Raw genomic sequence first — 25,374 nt, forward strand, 5'->3', positions numbered from 1 at the left:
TAAGGAAACTTCCATTCTATTCTAATACAGGTAAAAATATAGAAACAATTACAAACAGAACAAAACCCTCTACAGGAGCTAACAACCAAAAGACACTACAATACTTACAGTTGTTCAAGTTGTTCCAACTTTGATATAAAAAACTGAATTTATTCATATAAATCATTATAAAAGACATCTCTACAACAACATTTAAGATGAAATCAACTCAAGACATTCTATGAAACCATTATATTAATAACTATTCGATTTCACTAGAAAGGTGTTCAAAGGAGCACAACAGGTTGGTCAGTCATATTATATCTCATCAAAAGACACTTTTTTTTTAGCATAATACTTGATTTTGACCCATTTACCTATAAAAATAATAATATAGTAACCTTCAACCAGAGCCTGGGTGTTGGGATATGATCAAATCTGCTTAAACTAACTTGTAGTTGACTATTGTTTTTGTTTGGACATATAAACATTTAAAATGGGGTCTTCCTAGAAGAGCCAGTCCACTGCATTAAGAAAGAATCCAAACCCATCATATTGTCACAAGATGAGAACGAAAAATTTCCAGGATTTTCAAAGCAGAGCAATAGCCAATCTCATCTGTAATTTGGCCATTAATACCATTTATTTTGAGGTCACTGCATACAAAACATAATAAACCAACTAAGAACACCATAGGATTATAAATACTTGCTCTATATAAATGGAATTGTAATAATCAACTTAAATTTCAACCCAAACAATTTAAAAACAAATATCCATTAGACCTCTAGATTCACACACATCGATTCTAGACTTTTCATATTGCTAATGACTGGGGAGATTTCACCTTCGAGATTTCTCCTCAGAATATATTTTTTTCTTTATGCTTTCCATATTGTTTGCTGTTAAAGTAATGAGTTCAAGAAGGAGAAAGCCACCTTTAAAATCAAGAGAAATACCATAAAACTATAAGTTTTATGTTGTAGCAATTTCAAATCAGAGTCGTATTTGTTTCCAAAACATCAAACAAGAGATATATATAACATCTAGTAACTCAACCATAGATGTATTTTTCTCAGTAAGAGAGACACAAAATATCTCACATGCTATGTTAATCGTTAATAGTTACCACACCCTAAAACCTACATATGAGGCTAAAGTTCCATCTCTTTAGGAATGGTGCACTTAGTATTTATCATACATCAATTACCACAAAATCACCTCTAGATGGTAGCCTATTCCCCCTTCATCAGTCCTTGATAATTGTCATGTTGCACCCTAAAACCTACATATGAGGCTAAAGTTCCATATCTCTAGGAATGGTGCATTGAACCTGAGGTACCCTTCCACCTAAGTTCTTTTACTAATTTCTATTGACAAAATAAGAGTTCCAGCAACAATTTTCAGACCAATGCATGTTATTCCTAGTTTAGACAAAAAATAAAATGACTTAAATGCTTGTTCTGTTTCATTTCAAACATACTACATGTAAAGTAACCAACTTTTATTTATATTATAGTTAGTTGGTAAACTATTTTTCTACCATTTGTTGCATCAAGCCCTCATCATTGCCATCATGGGCAATCAAAGTGTAGAAATGCCTCTAAGAGGAAATACAAACTCATTTCCCAAGATCAACTCATAAATTAAGAAAGGATGTCATCCACGAATTCAAATTTTGCAATGGTCATTGTTTCAACATATGTATTTGACCCTTGCCAACCTTAATTTCAAATTTTGTGGTAATGGAAGTGCCAACGTTTTCTCTTTGAAACTTTGGCTATGATCTAGTTTCTCAATGTCTAGCAGATATATTAGGAGGTGTGTGCCAAAAAATATGTTCTACTCTCATGCAAGCCATTAGTTGTTGCCTCAGTTTCTAAACATGGGAGAAGAGCATAAGGACAGAAACAGATCTATCTAGGGTGTTACAGCGTGCCATCAATATTTGTCTCATAGAAAAAACCCCTCAATGATAAAATATGACACCACCCATGCTTCATGGGGATGTAGAAACTGTGGATGGGAAATGCCTCATACATGCACCAATTGATGGCACTAGAGGAAATTGTGGAATGGGAAATGCTCCAACTGTGCATCCATTGATGACACTTGAGGAAACTATGGGAATTCCTTGGTTGCACACCCATTGAGGGCATCTGAGGAACCTGTGGAATGGAATTGGAAATTCCCTCCTGCCAAACTGGATTGCATTTTATCGATAAGAAAAAATAAAGGTGCAGAATGAGAAATTGAAATGCACAGGCGGAAAACTATATTTCAATGCTAAGAAAAAAGAAGAGTGTATGTCACATTATGTCACTATAGAGACCAAACAAAATAATTATTTATTCATTAAAATAAATAATAATATGAAGTCTCTACTACTCTTCGATGTTATGAGCAATTTATTGAATGGTTATGTTCTCAGAACGTTGATGCCCAAAGTTAAAATCTCAAGGAATTGTTTTCACTTTGTTCAGGAACAACACATGGAAAGATGTTGTGTAATCTTCTATGGATATACTGATATGCTATGGAGTCCCTCTGGTCATAATAATAATATACTAAGAAAAATGAATGAGAAGAAATGGGTAAAGAATTTTGCAGCCATTATTGGTGGTTTAGTGGGAGGATTACTCATTCTTTTACTAGGAGTAGCATTCCTCTACATTCAAAGACACAAAACAAGAAATTAAAAGATAAATGTGTTAGGAGAAAGTACATAGAAGATTGGAGGAGGATTTCCCAACATGATTAGGCTTGGGGAAAATTTTTCATATGCCCAGTTGCTTGAAGCAACCAACAAATTGGATCTTTCTCCCATGATCAAGGTTGGTCAGTTAAGAGACCTTTACAATGGGGTGTTCATGTAGAGTGGAGTAGAACAAGTGTTAGTGAAGAGAATTGACTTTAATAGAGTGAAGAAGGATCTCTATGTCCGGGAGCTTGATTTCTTCAGCAAGGCATCACATACAAGACTGTTTCCTCTGCTGGGGAAATGCTTCGAAATGAAAGATGAGAAGTTTCTTGTGTATAAGTATATGCCTAATGGCAATCTTGAATCTGTTATGCTCAAGAAAACCAATCAAAATAATACTAAGGACTTTCTTTTCAATCCTCTAGATTAGATAGTTAGGCTCAATATTGCTATAGGAATTGTTGAAGCTCTCGCCTATGTGCATCATGAGTGTTCTCCTCCAATCATACACCGATACTTATCCTTTTTCCTATGTTGTCTTAAGTTAAATTTGACTTATAATCCTCCGCTCAAATACAATAATACGTATGTAGCTATCTTACATTTAACATTAATATCTTCGTAGTTTCACCAAAAAAATAAATTATAGAATCTAATTAAAGTATCTTTAAGGAGTAGGAAGACCTAGTAGAATCTATGGCACTGAGTAGAAATTTATCATAGAGTTTGTGAAAAATTTATGCAACTTAGATATCAATACACATGTTTTGAATTTGTAAACAACATTAATTGACTACTTTTTAGAGTGCATAATCAACAAACTATGTGAAGTATGAAATATTAGTGTTTTATGAATTGTTTATACCTCGTTGTTATATAATACACTGCATGCATTTCATCCTAGACTTATCCTTCCTTGCAAAGAAAGAATAGATGCCTATCTTGATTTATGTTTTTTATTTTCCTTGTTTTCACTATTAGGATAGAAGAGTTGAGCCTCAATTAATAGATTTTGTCTCTTTTATCCATGGAGCTTAGCTTGTACACATATCGATGCATATATGTTCATGCATGTGTGTGACACAAAGCTTAAAACACTACACGCACGTGTGGAAATTGATTGCAAGGAAACTATTTTGCAATTATAATTTCATGTGCTACACAAATGAAGTTCTATATTATTACTTTGGTGATCGATGATTTGTACTTTTTTCTTGAAACAAGTGAGAAATGAAATCATAAAATATTGATGAACATTCTCACATAAATATGTTTATGTAGGTAGATGTAAGTAGGTCAAGTTATTTTCTTGTTTGAAGATCTCGTAGTGTAATCAATGGTAATGAGTCCTTGCCTTGATATCCCATGAGTGTATGAAAGATAAAAACAATGGCAGCCCAGACAGTGTAGAGAAGCTAAAACATTTAGTTTAAAAAACCTTCTTAACAACAATACATTATTCGAATATGAGAGAAATTGAGTGCATTTTGTTGTTTTTTGTTAGGGACATTAAGGCAAGCAAAATTTTACCGGATGCTAAATTTGAAGTAAGGCTTACTAGCTTAGGTTTTGTAGGCATTCAAGATGGAGACTCTCAACCTGGCTTGGTTTCACGACTCTCAGCTAGTTCCCAGTATGTATCCCATGGCCTTTGGTATGATATATTCATAATTTTCATGTGTTATTTTTGCTTTGTCAAAACCATTCAAAAAATATTAGTTATGGCTCGGAATCCCCTATACCTGAAAACATAAACTCTAGCATCATATTTTATCCATCTCCAATCATTTCTTGATTTGTTCTACAATATTTAGCTGAATTTAATTTATATTTACTTTATATTAAAGATATATAAGCTCTATTATTTCCATAATATGGGTTTGTAATCATAGAATACACAAATTTCATTGTGTTGTAGATATAGGAATTGGGGTTTTAATAATTATATAATATTTTTGAGGTGCACAAATGCAGGTCATGGGACTAAAGAGACTTAGGTTCATCACCCACTGCATGTGCACATGATGTTTAGTGTTTTCGAAAAGTCCTATTACGGATCATTTCAGGGAACATTACCACCATTGTGTCACGACCCTCAATTTCCACTTCTATTAAAGTACTATAACCATATTTTTTTTCCAATCTGTATTCTTACTAGGAATGGCTCCATAACCATATGCATTAGGGGTTGTTTTTTTTTTACCACTTATATTAAGTCCTCTATCCCTGCTTCACATATTACCTTATATTCCTGCATGTTTTATGTAGAAAATCTGATGGTAGGTTAACCCGATAATGCAATATAAATCAAAGCAGAATACTATAACCTACTTCTACTATCAATTTTCGGAAGCTTAAAGATCGAGCTGAACAATATAACCATAAGAAGAAGAATCAATCACATAATACACATGAAAATACTTTGGGAAAAGCCTCAGCTAAAAACCCCACACTATTGTATTATCATACATGGTGGAAATACATAGGAATTATACAAAGCCTTAGCTCTCACAACTAGCCAGCTCTCAGTACAATCCTCACAGATGCTCACAGGCAATCTTGGCTTCTCTTCAACCTTCCTCTCTGCCCTCCAAGCTCTTATTTCCTTGCGCTGTTCCTTGTGGATGATTCTCTTATTACCAAGTGGATGATCTCCTACCAAGTGGATGATCATGCCTCCAAAACTCAAGGATGATACCTTGACTGCATTCATGAGTTTTCTTTATAAGAAAACACATGCAACTGATAGTACATTGTCCTTGACTTTAATCTCAACTGGGTCTTTCTCATAATAGACATGCATGAGTTTATTATGAGGGAATCTTCAGTTAACTTGAGTAGCACTAGTTGAGTGCATGCATGCTATTAGTTCCTCAAACAATTTGGAACTAATTTAACTGGGCTTAACTTAGTAAAATGAGTTAAATAATTACAACTCAAATATAACTCAATCTTATCTCCTTAATTTAAGGGATAACTCTTGCATGACTTCAGAAAAACTTCTAACTTGAATTTCTCCAACTAATTAATTTAAAATAAATTAATTAATTATTTCCAAGTAGTTGTTAAGACTAAATTCGATTTTAATTCACAATTTAATTCAAAGACAAATTAAATTGGAATATTCTTGTTGCCATAGTTCAACATTTTAAGATTGCATTAAAAGATAACGAGCTATTCACCAATCTTCCAACATATGTTCTTCAACTTTTCTTAAAGTTCCCAAATTGGTATTTTACCCATTTTATTACCTTACCTAGGTGTTTAACCCCGGTGCACTTACCCCAAGGCATACAACTACTCGGTTTCCCATACACCCATATAAAGGATCCTTGGAGTGGTCAAATATCTTATATGTGGTGCTAGGTATCATTAACCCTCACCCCATTCTTTCACACCCTTCCCTCTATATGCTCGACAGGTTGTATTGTGTTCTGGTATATCACTGTTCATTCAATTTTAAAGCCTGGTTTACTACTTATTCTAAGGATGGTCACCAACCCTTATAACATTAAATGAGTTTTAATTCCTTACATCCAACCTTCAATTAATATATCCCAATCATACTCAACCGAGCCCTGAGCCCTGCTCTGAAGGACATCCTAGGCGTATGGTGGAGGATGCTTTGGAAACAGGTCGACTAATAGCAATTTTCCAACTCACCTGAGGTCACATGTTTGCCACAGGGTACCTAGTCTTGGTTAATTGGACGATGGGGATTCTATGAAGAAATCGGACAGTCACCACTCGCTCTCTCCTAAACCCTAATCATTTCAAACCTTTACTCCTCTGTCATTCGGCCGTTTTGCCTTTTTCTTGCTCCACGGTCATTTTTTTTTCACTGAATTCACTTTGATTCTGGTTTTCCCTTTTTATTTTTCTCTGCTTCGGTTTCTCTACAGCTGCCATGAGCTTGCCGGATGGCATGCGCCCCAGCTGCAGGAAGCATACCGGTGTCGAAATCCTGTTTGGAATGCCCTCTCCAGGTAATTATCTTCTTTATGTGGCATCATGTCATTTTGGCTCTATCCTGTCCAAATCGTTTCCGATCTCTTTCATATTCAAGTTGGTGACTCTTAACGGGCTAATGACCTACTTTTGTATGCTAGACTAGGGGACTTGGAAGTCTGCGTCTTACCGAGCGTTAAGGTGACCTCGACACCGAGGTAATGTTTTTTGTTGTTTTCTTTTATTCTCGCGTTCGGCTCTAGGGTAACAAAGTACATGTCTGTTCATGACCCTCATTTCAAATTATGGTCCGGTAGAGTTCGAAATTTTTCGAGGCACTATTCAGGTTGTTGTTATTCTGTTTCCTCCCCACGTTTTCCACAGTTTCTATAAATTTAGTGTGAAGTCGTATTCCGGCTATACACTCATGTTAGGATTACTTCAATAGTTCCCGGTTAACTCAGTTGGGGTTTTCCACTTGTTCCGTAGTTTCTGTAAATTAATTTCTAACCAAACATGCGCAGCACTAAGAACGATCTTGATGCTCGTCTTGATGCCGGTTTCTCTGCGGCTTACCCTGATTAAACCCGGTAAGTATTTGTGGGGTATTGTCGTACATATTTTGTGTTTTCCTAGTTGATTTCACCAACTACTATCATCTCACCGCCCTCTGGGTTGACTATCCTACAGGTTAGGCATGCTGCAGAATTCCTGAGTACTTCCGAAGAACTATTTACAATTTAGTTGGAATGACCGCTTATCTTCATGACCCACCAGGCCTAATTTGGGAACCTCGCTCGAGGTAAGAATTTGGGGCTTTTTTACTTCAAGGTTTTGTTGTTCAGACAACAGTACTCTCCCTTACTCCATCTTGAGCGTGCTAGATGCTCCTTACCCGGTGGACGTTGCTCTACCAATTCTTTTCCTTTTTAACTAACTGAAGGATGGTCCAGATGGAGCTGCGCCTCGATGTCGGGTACTCACGACGTATAGCCTTGAGCAACGTATCAAGGGTACACTCATTTTGCTACAGGTCATTAATTTTCGGCACGTAACCAGTCTCATGCATATTCTATTTATGTCTCTAAATTTTTTTTACATCGTTACTGAGGAGCTTTTAGGAAGGTAATGTTAGGATTTCGTTGTTGTTTTCAGGTATTACAACCCCTTCCATCGTCACCATAGAACACGACTATTAATTTACTAGTTAAACTGATATCTAGGTCATTCTACTACCTCGCTTAGGCTTAAGCGCTATAACCAATATTTCCCCGTCTATTGGTTATGTAACTGTTTAGGAACAATACACATGTCGACGCTTACCAGCTTCCAAGTTGCTAGTGTTCTAAGGTCCACATTTACTAGCCTGTGTATCTATTCGGCTTGTTTATATTCTCTCCGGGCGTAAATTGAGGCACTGGTTATGACCTTGGGCGTAACTCTGACGGCTATGTTTCCCAGCGTAACTCTAGTACCCTAACTCACAAGGAGTCAGAGAATGAAGTAAATGTTATGTTAGTATTTGTAAAACATATTCGTGTACTGTAATAATATGGATTGGGTTTTGCTCATGATTCATTCACTACTACAAGATTTCTGGACTGTGTTCCTTGATTTTGAAATAGCAGCAGTACATCGATGATTATGTTAAAGAAGTCAATTATATCTTCTGGGTCGAACATATCGGATTCCTTTTTCCATGCTACTAGTACTTATCCGTTAACTCCATCTTAATGTATGAGGATTGTTACTTTAGTGTTTATGTTATTACATGTTTTATTTGCCACCACCGATTAGAATTAGAGCCATTTTCTCACAACCTTGATTTATTCTCTTATTAAAATTTCCATGTTATCTCATTTGTACTCTAGTTTACCATTATATCAATGATTACTATTATACTTGTTACAATAACATGATTTCTACTTCCAATGACTTTAGTATATCAATATACCCAATTGGAGACACCAGGTAACATCATATTACAAACTCATTCAAGTTTAGCCGTACGGACTCATTCAAGTATTCCTGGAAAGTTTCCAACTCTCGACAGACTAAGTTTATACTATTATTATTCTAAACTAGACACCTAAATCAGCAGGTTTATCCAAATGAATTAAGTTGATAACTCTGTTGTCCTTGTTGTAATTTATCTCTTGAATGTGCATTTCCGAACTAAGGCTGCATGCATTATAGGAGTAAAGGGCTACTTATTCAATTTAAGTTCCCCCCTTATTGAGTGAAACTTTCTCATAAGCGAACATATGCTACAAATATTTCAATTAATTTAAAAGTCTTAGCTACAAATCTACAAATAAACGTTAGTTAATTAATCCTATCCACCGTAAACGCAAATCTAGATATAGTTAAGTTATAGTATTGAGCTACATATTTGATGGTGTCCACTCACACAAAAATCCCGGTATAATAAAGTTACTTCCAGTTATGCTAACGTAGTGTGAATATATCCTTGAATTCCTTTTTACAGATTGCTTGTATAACAATAGATAACTGACTATACCTATTAACCGTCAACCCTTTAATGATACTTGCCATACCATACCCATGATAACAAATCTCAAGGTAACCCAAATCTATTACAACAATCTTTCCAATACAATACAATACAATATTCACATAAAGGTTTGGGTACTAAAATAAAGGTTTGGGTACTAAAATAAATCAGAACAGTAGAACAATCTTTCAAATATAATACAATATTCACATAAAACTTTAGGTACTAAAAGAAATCAGAACAATCTTTCAAATACAATACAATATTCACATAAAACTTTAGGTACTACAATAAATCATAACAACAAACGGTCTAACCAGATACACTATAGCAGGGCAAATGGGGAATTAGACACCTTCTCCACCCAACCTAGAACTGCTTTCCTCCATTTTACCCTGAGCTATGAGTTTTTTCCCACAAATCCATCCCCTTATTGATTCCTGCCAAAGGTATTTAATACCTTTCTTTCATGATAGATTTCTTTTAGCAGCGTCCCTGTTTTGTGGAATTTGTTATCTGCTTTCCTATGATTTTCCATAAAACCCTGCCTTTTTCTCCCACGGAACTTTTAAGCTTTTCTAGTTTAACATCTTTCTCAACTTAAACAAATTAATGGATCTTTCTCTCCCATCCATTAAGATTATCTAGAATTATTATCATGAAATAATTAATCAATCTCATTTACAAATGAGATTTTATTGGACAAACATTCCATTTCTAGGTGTATCATTCCTAAGTACATGCATTCCATTTATTTATGTATTAATAAATATTTGCATATTTCTTTCGATATTCTTTATGGCCTCGTCGCCATTATTTATAACATAACTCATTCTACCTAATACCATATTTCAGCAATGGAGGGATATTATAGATTGAATGCAATGACATGCGAGACAATGAGTCTTTATGGCTAGCCCATGCCTTGCCACTAATCAATGTTTGTGACAAGGATAATCTTCCTCGAATCATTGATCCTTATCTCATTGTAGATGAGGACCTGCTAGAGGAAGAGAAGTTTAGGTTGTGGTTGTAATATCCAAGGTTTGTCTCAATCCTGAACCATCCAAGAGGCCAACCATGCGCCATGTCTTGAAATCTCTTGTAAATCCCGCAAGGCTTTTTGTGTTAATATGGTAAATGACAATGTTGCATTGAGAAAATCATTACATAACTCATGGAATGAGGCTTTTGGCAGTTGGAGAAGGTCCAATGCATCCCAACAACAACAATATCCAGGTATAATTCCTGTAAGTTTGAGGGAAAAGAAGATGTCTAGTGGCAATTCTAGGGGCAAAAGTTGTAGAAGAAGTAAATTCAGAAATGGTTTCAGTGGCATTGTTTATGACCATAAACAAGAAGGGGCTCCTTGAAACAACAATTGGAGATTAATCAATTGGACAACATTTATAGGAGAAACACCTTCTCACACTTTAATGTGCCATGTCATTCAATTAAGGGAGAAGCCCACATAAGAAGCATGTATTTATCTATTGTCTATAAAAGTGAATCAATGCTTGCGACTCTGCCTAAAATTTGAGGGCTCAACCTAAGAACTATCTATTAGAATGTCGAGTACAAATTTTGATTAGTTTGAAGGTTGTCATTGTTTTCTCTGGAACTAAATCTTATTGCTATAACTAATCAATCATTTTATCAGTTTATAACCTCTAATACCTTCAAGGTCATTGTCGATACCTATGGCCAAGTTGCATCTTATTTAAAATTCACTGAGATCTCTCATATCCTTCCTTTAGTGATCCATTTGACCATTGTACGCAGTTAAAAACATTATGAGTAGGAACTATTCCAAAACCTTCAACATGTTCCTAATTTGCATACTCCCACACAAAAAAAAACGGAATCACTCTCAAATATATGCTTCCAATTAATGGCTTACCATCATACATGCTGGATAACAAGACAACCCAATCTTCAACTTTCATTGAATAACATATAGGATATTAAACACAACCAAGCTCTCTCCCAAATAAACTTTTCTCATTAAGGCAATATGCTAATGTTATGCATGACATATTATCACTACTGGTTCAAGTCCAAGAGAACCTAGCCACGACACAGAAAATAATAGGAAGAAAACACAAAAGAACACAATTCAAACAAAATTGGAGCTTTTTAGGTTATAGTTGTTTGCATGAGTCTAGGAGTGCGAAACCAAGGAAATAATTCACATAGCTCAGAATGACTTTGTGGTAAATGTGGGTGGATCTCTCTGGGCATTGGATTTATGCCCTAAAGAAAATCAAGGTTCTGGAAACCAAATTCGATGTGAGTACCTTGCAGTTGGAGCACATCAACCTGACATTTCATATCACAGAATTTGGTTACCTGTAGCTGAGAAAGGAATTTTTCAAATATGGTCCATTTTCAACACTAATGTGAATGTAAGTGATCCACCTTCTGAATGACAGAAAGTAGGGAAATACTCTACTCCAAAATAGGTATAAGTTCCAGGAAAAAAGGTTTTCATGAGGGGTCGAGTCGAATAAAGTTGGTTGAAAAGATAGAAGAAAAATTTGAGGAAAAGGGGAATCTGAAAATATATCCACCACAATATCAATTGATCCCTAAACTGCTCAACCCTAGCAATCTTTGAGTACATATCAAATCTTTAGACGAGCTTGTATATATTACTTTAATCAATTGCAAGCACAGGAAAGCAAATAGTTTTTCTCACCTTGTTCCGTTAATGAAGAAAGCACCGCTAGATCCTCATATGTTTTTCAGATCTCACTCTCTCCAATCGTAAACCATGTCATATTCTTTTCAAGGACATTGAGTGTTTTCGGGGTGAAGTAAAATCCAATGCACTCCCTTCAAGTCACCAATCAAATTCCATGATTAAAGAAAACCAAAAACCGAGCCCTTGAGGCTTGAACCAAGGGGATGGCATAAGATTTGATCCTTTTTACTCCCAGCCCTGCACTTTGCGCCATTGGTATTGGGGCAGGCTGTTTGGAACATATGGTAGGAGGAGTGCACCAAAATATGTGTTCTCCTCTCGTGTGAGTCATTAGTTTCCACCTCGGTCTTTGACATCCTCCTTGGTTTCTTGTGGTATAACTACTTCTACCATACCCTTCATGCATTCAACCATTGAAACACCTCAAAAAAAGTGTTCTATTTCTCATGCAACGCTTGAACATTTCTACCATGTACGTGCCTTCTCCTACCACATAGATTTGACTGCCTTAGCTACATTATGGATACAACTGAAATGGGACACCGTAGATCTGTTGGATAGATAGAGAAGATGAAACAAATAATTCACACACTAATCCACGAGCTGCTGCTCGTCTATTGATCACACAAAACTTGATAATTACAACGAACCCAGTTAAGGGTATTTAACCTTTTTCAACTAGCAACTTGCCTAAAATATCTTAACATGCAACCACACACTAAAAGTCGTCTATCACTTAACTCGACTTGACTCAACACTCCAACACTCAACCCTCAACACTTAGTTAACTGACACTCTAATTTTAGCGAACTCCACATGTGGGAGTAATTACAATTTCTAACACTCCCCTTAATTATGACCATATGACTCAACATAACTCAACTATGTCTGCTAGGTTTACAATAGAAATTGACTCAATTATCACTGAAACATGCATGTTGGTCTATGTCCTAGCTAGGACCCCTTATCGTATGAGCACACCTGAGTTGACAGAACTCAAGATGCAACTTCAAGAGCTTTTGGATAAGAAATACATTTTCCTCAGTGTGTCCCCTTGGGGAGCCCCTGTACTATTTGTACAGAAGAAGGATGGAATGTTGAGACTGCGTATCGATTATCATTAGTTAAATAAGCTAACTGTCAAGAATAAGTATCCATTACCACGCATTGATGATATGTTTGATCAAGTGCAAGGAGCCAAAGTATTTTCAAAAATTGATTTAAGGTCAGGATATCATCGAATACGGATAAAAGAAGAATACAATTGCAAAACTGCATTCCAAACCCGTTATGGTCATTATGATTTCATAGTGCTACCCTTTGGCCTTACAAATTCACCAACTACCTTCATGAGTTTGATGCACGATATTTTCTAGCCCTATCTTGATAAGTTTGTATTAATCTTTATTGATGATATTTTGATGTACTCAAGAAATCAGGAAGAACATAAGGAACATTTCAGAATTGTGTTGCAGAATCTACAAGAGAACTAGTTATATGCCAAATTTATCAAATGCAACTTCCTCAAAGATAAAATCCAATACTTGGGTCACATTATATCAGCAGAGGGAATAGCGGTTGACTCGAAAAAGATTAAAACCATTATGGAATGGACTTCCCCAAGGAATGTAGCTGATATTAGATCCTTCTTGGGATTGGTCGGGTACTATTGTCGCTTCATTCAAGGGTTTTCGAAAATTGCCTTTCCGATGACCTCCTTACAGAAAAAGGGTCACATATTTCAATGGACAACAGAGTGTCAACAAAGTTTCGAGAAATTAAAACACCTACCTACCATTGCACCCGTATTGAAGGTAACATATCCGGAAAATTCTTTTGTGGTTTGCACTGATGCAAGTAAACAAGGTGTTGGAGGAGTATTGACACAAGAAGGAAAAGTTATTGCTTATGAGTCACAGAAATTAAAATATTATGAACAATGATATTCTGCCTATGACCTCGAGTTAACAATGGTAGTACATGCACTTCAAATGTGGTGACATTACTTGTTGGGGAAGAAATTTCTGCTGCTAACGGATCACAGTAGCCTTACTAACCTCTTCAATCGATCAAGTCTAAATGCCCAACAAGCTAGGTGGATGACATTCGTAAGTAAGCTCAATTTTGAGATGAAAAACCTTAAGGGGAAGGAGAATCGAGTGGCTGATGCATTGAGTAGGAAAGTACATTGCATTTATGAAGTTTAGATTAGCCAAGCACACTCCAACATTGCGGAAATTATAAAGGAGGCATCGGTCAAGGACCCCTAATACACTTTTCTTTGGCGACAAACAGAGGAGGCTCTACTAAAAGGAGAAAAATCAGATTTCGAAATAAATCTTGATAACCTCCTTACCCTCAAAAACAAAATATATATTCCTAATCAGAGCTCTGTTAAGCAATTAATAATGGATGAGATTCATAGGAAACCATGTGAATGCCAGCCAGGCTACCAGAAACTATTAACAACCATCAAAAAAGGGTATTTTTGGCCTAGATTAAGAAAGGAAATTTCAGAATACTTGTCCAAATGTTTGGAGTGTCAATTAGTGACGACAGAACATGAACATCCCGCTGGTTTGTTGCAACCATTGCCCATTCCAAAATGGAAATGGGAGACCATATGATTGGACTTTATCACTAGTCTACCCCACACCAGGAAGCAACATGCTACGATCATGGTTGTAGTTCATAAATTGAGTAAAACAGCACATTTCATACCTATGAAGTCCACTTACAAAATGGTGGAAATTGCAGGCATATTTATGAGGGAAATTTTTCACCTCCATGGAATACCCAAGGTGGTAATTTTAGACCAGGACGTGAAATTTACATCTACATTCTGGGAAACCCTCTTTTCAGGATTGGGCACCCATATCCAGTTTAGCACAGCTTACCATCCCCAAACAAATGGGCAAACTGAATGGGTAAATCAAGTGTTGGAAGACATGTTATGCATGTTCATAATGCAACAACCACATTAGTGGGAGGATTACCTCCACCTCGTGGAATTTTCATACAACAATGGAAATCATGAATCACTGGACCTGAGCACTTTTGAGGTGTTATACGGAAGAAAGTGCAGAGTACCCGTGGACAAGGATAACCCCATTAATAAACTATAACTGGGTCTAGACATGCTAGCAGAGATGGAGGAAGTTGTTAAGAAGGTTAGACAAAATCTAAGGGCCCCCCAAGGTAGGAAGAAAATGTATGCAGATAAAAAGAGGACATACAAAGAATTTCAACTAGGAGATCATGGGTATCTAAGGGTTAAGCCCCGAAAAATCTCCTTACACTGGAAGGGTTGTGCTAAGCTAGCACCCCGGTACTGTGGACCTTTTCAAGTCTTGGAACAAATTGGACCGGTAGCCTATAAACTTGCATTAGCAAGCCACATTTAGGTCCACAATGTTTTTCATGTTTCATTATTAAAAAAATATGTGTACAACCTACAACATATAATAAATTTTGAAAATATTCAGGTTGAACCACAAGGAGAGTTTCTAGCAGAACCTCTTCATATTCTCGATTGGAGAGAAACCACCTTGTGGAAATGAACCATCACCCAAGTTAAAGTGCAATGGAAGCACTTTAGCCTGGATGAGGCCACCTGGGAAGAAGAGGGATTTATGAAGGAAGCATATCCCGCATTATTCTCTTAAGTCAAAAAAAGAGAGTGGGGAAAGCAGAGAACACCGAGGATGGTGTTACTATGGTTATTTAAACTAATTTTATGATTTACTGTATTTATGTTTTTACATCACGATATTGACTGAGGATGGAAAGCCAGATAATAATGATTACCTAATTTTGGTTAATTAGGAATTTGGATATGTTTATATAATATAACTATCTATCTTAATTAAAAGAATTGGTTAATAAAGAAATAGTTAGACCTTTGCCTTAAAAGGGGAAAGAAGGGGGTAAAGAGAGCTATGCTTGAGTTGGGAAAAGGAGAAACCAGTGGGAAGTTACTCATTATCAATCATCTAAGTGCAAGACTTGTGGTTGGACCATGGAGTCCTGAGGCCCAAGGCACTGGATGCAAGTGGATAAAATATAGAAGTAAAATAGAGAAAGTGCTCGGGAGGGCCTGGATGTAATCACGAGGCTCAACGCTGGGAGGAGACGCTTTCCACACAACGCTGGGTGAACCCATTTATAAATCTGGAACATATAAGTATTTTGGTTTGTATGTACATGATGGTATTAATTAGTGATAAATTATTTAGGAGTATGATTAAATAGTTAGATTCAATGGTAAATATGCACTAGCAAGGTAGTCATCTTGATTGATAAAGATGCATTGGAAAACTAGTCATATTAAAAGATATTAAGATGCATTAATAAACAATCATATTTAGTAGTATTGTTGCAATAATGCAGACAGTAATGCGCAAAAGAATTAATGAATTTAGTACTCACAAATGCTTACATACAACAAGTATGAAATGTCTCGTACTCTACCTTCCCTATCCGGAGTTTTACATGCAAATATGCAGTATAATAGATAAACCCTTAATGAATGTTCGCATCTATTAAACTTGGACCAATAAAAAAGATGTGCATATTCTTTCTCATGTCAACATTAACTAAAATATTGTCTTCACGTTAACATGTCTATCTCTTGCATTAACTTAAGAGGAGAAAAAGAAGTAGTCTTATGTGAATTTACTAAACCCTCATCATAATTGTCAGAAGTTTATTAAAAGCTAAAAGAACTTTTGTTTTCAACCAAAGAGTATCGACATATGAGATTACTGCTAAAATAAATAGCAAATCATAAGGAAGAAGGGAAAAACAATTCTCAACAGTGAAACCCTCTCAAAGAGGTATGGCCACCAAAATCATTGTAACTAAAGAAGTTTCAAGTTAAAACATATATTATGTGCAAGCTATGAAAAACATACAATGTGCGCCCAACAGGAAAATACCAAAGGAGGATGGTTCTATATATAAATATATGACTGTGAACATGTAACACAAAATCAAGGAGTTCATAACTTAATACATATTAGACTCTTGTCAAATAGTTAAATTAAGAGACGAGAGACGTTTTCTCTGTCTTTTCCAAAATAGTTACGAAAAAGAAGGAATTAATTACACCCAAGAACCAACATTACAGTCTGCAGACTAATATGATATTTTGCTACAAAATACATCAGATGCGATATAATTAATACCGCATTTCATATACGTGCAAATGTTTGAGTACTCTAGACCACATCAGACCAACCATTAGAAGCCGAGAAGGTGAGTTCCAGCCTGTACCAGTTGCAGATTTGTGAGTAGATTTCATCATCAAAAACCCATCATTTTAACCTCATGCCTCTTCTATTGCAATCACGACATTCCTGCAAAACCATGGGAGAATGTTATTAAAGGGGTGAAGGACCTGATTTAGGCTGACAGGACAATTACGAAATATAGGGAGAAACCCTTACCTGAGTTTTGCAAGATGCATCCGGGGGTCTTCTAGCTGCATGACATAACCACCCTAGGGTTAGAAAAGTTTAAGGTAGGAGGAAACCTAAAATGACTGGAGAAACCGTCAGCTTAAAAGTAAACTTATCTGGTTGATGCCATGGAAAATAACTGCCATTTCTCCTAGTATCTGAAGAGCTGAGTGCCCAACTTGACCAGCAATGGAATACATTAGCCCCAGGCATCGAAACAACCCTTGATTCAAACAGAGGACGATCCAAGTAAGAAACTGGTTCTGCAGACAACAAGGGTTCAGAACTACCTCCCCAAGGCAATTGAATACACAGAGCCATAAGGTTTGGAGGCTAAGTTAAGAAACCCGCAGAGAAGCCAGGAGCAGATGAGTACCAGAGCAGCAAAACCCTCCACCATGAAACATAAATGAGCAATATACGGACGGGAAACAGGGTGTTGGGTAGATGGATAATCCCAGAGCCATTATCACCATCAGATCACAATGATTGGATCAACAGACTAGCTGCACAACACTTGTCGCAGCTAGAGCGAGGGGTGGGACAGCTGCCAATCACATTAACAATAGAAATCAAATGATATGAAGTCATGTACATGCTGCAATAAATTCCAGGGTAGGCTGTAGACCCATTGCCTCATGTAGCATTACACAGACCCTCACGGTATGGCAGAAACCACTGTGGTATTAGTACCAAAAGCCATTATCAAATTTTCCTTGGACTTGTACCTACTTACATGGCAAATAGACATATATCCTGAAATTTGTATTTACATGCTAATGTTTGGTTTGATGTTTGAACTTAATTGGTATCGTTAACCCAGGTTAATTTTTTTTATATGTTGTTTTTACTGTAATATGTTAATGTCTGTTACAATGGGTTTGTAATATCCCTATTGTAATTGTCATAAAACTCCTAAAAACTACAAAATGAAAATATTATAATAGTGTATATATATATATCTATATATATATATATATCTATCTATATACTATCTATATATATATATATATATATATATATATATATATATATATATATATATATATATATATATATATATATATATATATATATATATAGAGAGAGAGAGAGAGAGAGAGAGAGAGAGAGAGAGAGAGATAATCGTTCTCATCAATAATTGGTTAAAATTAAATGAATTCTTGGCAACTTCCATTCATTCTTTATTTCACCATGGATTGGGGCTCAAGGGGTTGGATAAAAAACACGATTGAAGTTTTCAATGACATACTATGGATTGTATATTGTTTTAGAGATTATATTAGCTATGTCCTACAAGAACGAGTGTCATGGTTCCCATATGTTTTAACTCCATCAAATGCTCCTATTCAATTTGTGACTTGTGCTATGGATCAAAGCATGCATATGATGTGATATTCAAAGGCTTTTTCAAGACAAACATCTGACATGTGTGTTGAATGCACAAAGTGTTTGTACAACTTGAAGTTTTCACAGATTATTATTGAAAATAAGTTCTCTCTGTGTGTTGAAGGTGATGGAGGAAAGGAGTCTGCCATGACAAAGATAAGTAACTTGCTCACCTTCTTGAAGGAAAAATATATGTAGATTTATTTGGGTATCTTTTGAAATATTTCTTAGATATATATATATATATATATATATATATATATATAATCGTATGAAGTGAGAAATGTGAAAAAATATCTTTATTTGCATGTCTTTTGAAAATATAAGTTACAACATTATTTTCCCAAAAAGAGAGTTTATATATATTATGTATATAGAGGATTTACTACATTATTTTCCCAGAAATGAGAGTTTATATATATTCTGCATATAGAGGATTTTAATGATGTTGTGTTCTTGGGAAAATAATGTGTGAGAGATTTTTACATAAAAACTAAGTAAAAATGTAGTTTCTCTTAGAAAGATTACATGTGAATCTTTTGTGTTAAAAGATGAGTAGCTTTGTCATTTTCTTGGAATAAAGTACACGAAATTCTTGCTAAGTAACCAAGATATCCTCTTGAGAAAAGATCCATGAGACACGTAAAGTTATTTAGGAGATCGTATGAAAAGTGGTCAGGTGTTCTTTGAATAGAATATGTGATTTGTTTTAATAATAATTTCTTCAAAATGAATATATGCTTAAATTCATTCTGATAATAGTTATTTTTCGAAGTTTCTTATGAAATAAATATGCATTGCATGCATGATACAAATAGATAATGAACTAGATTCTCTTGTAAGAATATAAGATTGTTTTTAGTTTCTTTGAAAGGAACATTTGCTTCTATGCACATAGATAATCATTACTAACTTTCTTGAAGAAAATGTCTATTTTATATACACAGAAACAATAGTCATTAAGATAGTTTCCTTTTAGAAAAGGTGTTCATAGTTTCATGTATGAAAATAATGGATTTTATGATAGATCTCTTGAAATAGAAATAGATTGTTTTCTTAAAAGTTCCATATGAATCTTGTACATACAAGAACAAGAATGCATTCTTGTTTCTTGAAAAGATTATATGCATTGAAGTAAAGGTCATTGGGTTAGGAAAAACACATTATGTTATAGAGATATTCTCTTTGCATGGAAAGAAGAACTATTGAACTATATTTCTTTAGAACCAATTATATGTGATTAATTTTATGCCATCATAACTATTATCTTAGTTTTTTTTGGAATAAGATGTATATGCATGAAAAACTTGTGTTAGCTAACTTTTGGAAAGAATATACATTGGCATGTAGGAAATGGAAACATGGTGTGTTTGCCTAGATTGGAAAAGATCCTTTTGGGAAGTATTTGCATTCGCATGCATAGGAACAAAATTCATTATGTTAGCATTATTTATGGATTTTCATGCACCAAAAGTAATAGCTGAAGGGCTATTTCTTTTGATAAGATTTATGTAATCCACATGCACAAATATCATAATTGATGTTTTAGTTTCCTTTAAAGGAATGTCTAGACACTTGTAGAGATTTTTCTTGTACGAACATGTGCTTGTGTAAATGAAATAGTTAATGTGGTATTTATTTTATGGACATGCTTTGATGGTTACATGCTTCTAAATAGTGCATATGAAGTGTTGTTAAAGGCAGCATGTCGCGATATTTTGCTCGCATTTCATTGATGTGCATGAATAGATGGTGAAACATCACTAGTATAGATTTATGAATTGGTTGATTAATACTTTATGTAATCATGATATCAACGTATGCTAATGACATCAATGGAAGGAAAGGATGGTGACTAGTGAAAATGATAGATTATGTTTAACATGGTGGCAGGTAAATAATTAGTTGTCGATGTAGATGAGTGCACGTTTCAGGATGGTCCACTGAAGGAACAAGTAGGCCACAAAGATATAGAGATTGATGATTTGTGGGTAAAGGATATCATGATGATTGTAATATATTTTAGCTAGATATCTTGTATTAAATGACAATTCCTTGTAATATTTTATGAAAATGGTTAAGGGATGGACTCCCTTATAAGTTAGTGAGTGAGGGCTGAACACCCTCACGTGCATTTAATAATAAAATTAAATGTTTGTTGGTTTTCACCCTATGGGGTTTCCACAATATATCGATGTCTAATGATGTGGTTGTGTGTTGTGCTACCTTTATGATGCAGATTCCTTACATGAGCTGATGTTTATAATATCAAGTATGTGATTAACTAATCTAGTTACAAGAATCATGAAAATAATGCTAGGTTGCATCAAAAATTTTATGTTGATATGCTACAACAATGGTTGTTAATGGTTGTGTGACTTTCTATTCCTCTACTAAAGTTACTCTATGTAATGATGAAGGTTATACCTAACATTTAATGAGTACTCTGGAATAGTAATTTGGATAGTTACCCAGGGATAAATTGTGTAAAAAATTTCTAAATCCATGCATATCCATGCGAGGTTATAGGAGGATGTTACAAGTGATATCAAAGCTTCAGGTTGCAACACTGGCACATTTGGGAATGGTTAACTAGAAAATAAATTGAGGTATGATACTAGTGGGTGTCAACTCAGGTATGAGTATAAAATCTACATATTGATATATGCAGTAGACTACATTTGACAAGAGATGCGTGATTCATGCATATAACCACATTGAAGAGTAGTAAGTAATAAAATCTGATGCAAAACTTTGTTCATGACATTTGAATCCTGATGAGGATAATGAATAATAAAACCTTTATTACACCTATGAACAAAATTGAACACTCACTAAGGAAGTGAGATTCAAAATATGGGTGATGTCCTTAAATAGGAGGATAGAACATTTTAAAAGGACATTGAGAAAAAAAAACCCTTTATATGTTAAACAATGATTCACATAGTGAGACTTGACTGTAATAGCGAGTTGTTGACTAAGCCTTGTCATCGTTGCATTAATATGGTTGGTAGCATTGATTATTTAGTCTTGCATCACTGACTAATTAAACTTATATACATGAATTGGATTTGATTTAAACTTATTGCAAGTTGTAAACAAGTGATTATGGTAGTTACCTCATGTACTGATTTGTTGGTGATAATACATTATGGGAAATTCGAAATGTTTGGATTGCTACCCTAACCGTTATCGACATTTACACATTAATGAATATTTGCATATACTTTTATGCATGAAAGTATTGTATGCATGAAACTAAAATTATTGGGAAAGTGAATACTTATTAAGTAATGCATATTTATGACTAATGTTGCTAATGGAATTAGGCAGTGGTAGCTTGATGGAAAGAGAAAACCTGTGAAGGTAAAATGTTGCAATGTGAATTGCAATTGTAAATGAGAAAGTATAATGTTATGATATGTATGATTTTGTTACTTGGAAAATCAGAATATATACAACTCGTATTTTAGTTATATTTCCTATCAATCTAGATACTATGGACTCATGTTCTATGAATTCATCATGTACATAAGTGTTTGTTTTGTTCTAATGATAATGTGCATATGGTTCATTATGTAAATTATTGTGGAAATAGTTCTAAAAGAGAAATTTAACATGCCAGATAGTTGTGGACTATTGTGAAAGGATATAAGGCATTGGGTTGATGGTGTTTTCTTTACCTGAGGGGTTGATGATGCTTTCCAACCCAGATTTCATTCTCCTAGAGATAGATGATCTTAATAAGGGAAAAGAGTTGGACAAGATGGTGAAGAGGGGAAAATGTTTGAGGAAACTTTGTTGATTTTGGAGCTTGTTGGAGGAGGCCCAAAATTCCTCATAGACGGGATGCTATTAGAGGAATATGCGGGATGCTACCAAGAGGAATCCTATATGCAACCCTATGTAGTCATTGTAATTCTTGAGTTGGTTAGCCGGTGGAATTCCATACTCGACCGGGAATGGCCTTTATCAAAAAACTGTCCGAATGTCAAAATAACTCAATTTGGCTATGGAAACCATTTCTCATTGGTTGGGAGGAGTGTTCTTTAATCTACTGTGGTTCTCATAGCTAAAAAAATTAACTAACCAGTTATGTGTTATGTTAAAAATGATTTTGTCTATATAATTGTGTAAATATTTTATGTACATATTGACACGAAAGGAACCTAGCGGTCGGAAAATAATTAGTGGGAGTATAAGTTCCTTTGTTGTATTACTAATCTTTTTAATGTCTTAGTTTGGCTAGGACACTATGCACTTGGCTCATTTATTGATCATTTCGACGATTAGAGAGCTAGGTGTTCTCTGAGTACTTTTAGATGTACTGTGTGGATGTCTTTACCGAAAGCTAAGATAATGCACATGTAGTGCAGTGATTTATCATTTTGATGATTAGATGTTTGGTTCTCTCTGAGTACTTGTTGAAGTACTATGATTACTGTTATGAAAATAGCTCACAAAAGATAGAAAAGATAGATCAACGCCTTATAATTCAGCCTCTTCGAGGGGGCAACCTCCTTTACATTACACAAATGAACAATTTTTGGATGATACAAATGACAAGACCTCCTTTCTATATATAGGAGTCTAAGGGGTCATAATATAATCAGAGCCGACATAACAATAATAATGCAAGGGCACAATAATAACAATAGTGGGCTTCTATGGGGCACAATAATAACAATATGGGGACTACATGGGTACAACAATATAATAAGGGGGTTGTACTAATAACAATAAGGGTTTACACTAGTATTATAGGGACCTAAAATGCCCCTCTCCTTAAAAAAAATTTGTCCTCAACGCTTGAGTAGTTCTTGATGCTTTTGTATAAAATTCTTGTCCTTCCATGTGAAATCTTCAACAGGTAAGTTCTTCCACTTGATGAGATGCTTTGAAATTAATCGATTTCGTAGTTGTCGACTTCTTGGTTCTATAAATGCTTTAGGTTCCAATATGTTTTTTTCCTTATTTGTCAAGTTCTGGAAATATTGTTTGAACTGGGATATTCAGAAACTTTTGAATGAGTTCCCACACTACTTCGCCATTCTTCCATTCATACCTTCCTTTGTTTATCAAATTTGGTTGGATAATTGTACCAACCTCTAGCATTTCTACAACCATATGTTCAATTTCACTCCTTTGGGCATATGGATATCTATAAGGCTTGACATTTGGAGGAACACATCCTGGAATAAAATGAATATCATGATCATGATCAAAAATACGTGGGAGACCTTTGGGAGTCTCAAATACCTTGGAATGATTGTCCAAGACTTTTTGGAGATTTGGAGAAATACATGATTTCGATGTGCGAACAGTTAGCAAACATAATTGTGCAATTACGCCTTGTTGTTCTTTCTTTAGAAGCTTTTTCATTTAGTCAGAGTTGATTATCTTTCTTGGTTTCCCTGTGATACCCCTTAATTCAACTTCCTTTCCTTCCGAAGAAAATTTCATAAAACGTTCTTGAAAACTAAAATCTATTGTACCCAATGATTGTAGCCATTGGACTCCCAGTACAACATTAGCACCACTCATTGGAACGAAAAACATTGGGCTATTCAATACATATTCTCCAATGGATAGCTTGATATTATGGCACTTTCCAGAGCAATTTATGGTTCCTCCACTTACAACCATCACTTGACACTCTGGTGCTGGATCTAGGAAGCAATTCAAGTCCTTGGCTATATTACAATTAATAAAATTATGGGTACTACCCGAATCAATCAAAACTATTACCTTTTTCTTCTTTATATGTCCTTCTATCTTCACAGTTTGAGGAGTGGTAATTCCAACGAATGCATTACAAGATATGGCCGGATTCATTTCTTCTTTCTCTAGGGTTGGTTCCTGGTGAGTATCCTTTTCTTTCGATGTTTCTTGATAATTTTCTTCCTAATATTTCACTGTTTGAACCTTCTTCTTCTTGATATGTCCTTCTATCTTGAGAGTTTGGGGAGTGGTAATTTCTTCCAATGCTTTACAAGATATGGTCGGATTCATTTCTTGATGCTCAATGTGATCTCTCACTTCTTGAACATTTTTCTTCTTGATATGTCCTTCTATCTTGATAGTTTGAGGAGTGGTAATTATGGCCAATGTATTACAATATATGGTTGGATTCATTTCTTCTTTCTCGATGTGATCTTTCACTTCTTGAACCTTTTTCTTCTTGATATGTTCTTCTATCTTGAGAGTTTGAGGAGTGGTAATTCTTGCCAATGCTTTACAAGATATGGTCAGATTCATTTCTTCTTTCTCAGGGGTTGGGTCCTGGCACATATCCTCTTCATTTGATGTTTCTTGATCCTTTTCTTCCTCCTCTTCATACTCTATGTAAACTAATTTCATCTCAGCACACTTATGACCTTTAGTGCATTTTCCATCACAATTGTAACAAAGCCCTTTTTTTCTTTTTTCTTCCAATTGTTGTGGTGTAACCCTTGTAGGTTGTGGAAGGCTAGGAGAAACAACACTTCCATCTTTATAGTTATGAGAGGTAGAATTCCTTGTTGCCATAATTTTGATTTCCACTTTGTAACAAAGCCCTTTTTCTCTTTTTTCTTCCAAGTTTTGTGGTGTTGCTCTAAAGAAGGTGTTGCTCTTTGTATTCTCATAATGTGCTATAATTTCCTCCATGGAAATTAACCACGTAACAATTTCTTTACGA

General features: G+C 35.1%; 1 pseudogene; it reads right to left on the reverse strand.

The window, feature by feature from the left end:
- The window catches only part of LOC149194744 (uncharacterized), a 39,501-nt pseudogene that overhangs the window by 2,719 nt on the left and 11,408 nt on the right, over nt 1-25,374 (reverse strand).

This window comes from Pinus tabuliformis, chromosome 2_2 (assembly GCF_031772625.1).
Source record: "Pinus tabuliformis cultivar Carrire ecotype Pingquan chromosome 2_2, CPIR1, whole genome shotgun sequence".
NCBI classification, from domain to species: Eukaryota; Viridiplantae; Streptophyta; class Pinopsida; order Pinales; family Pinaceae; genus Pinus; species Pinus tabuliformis.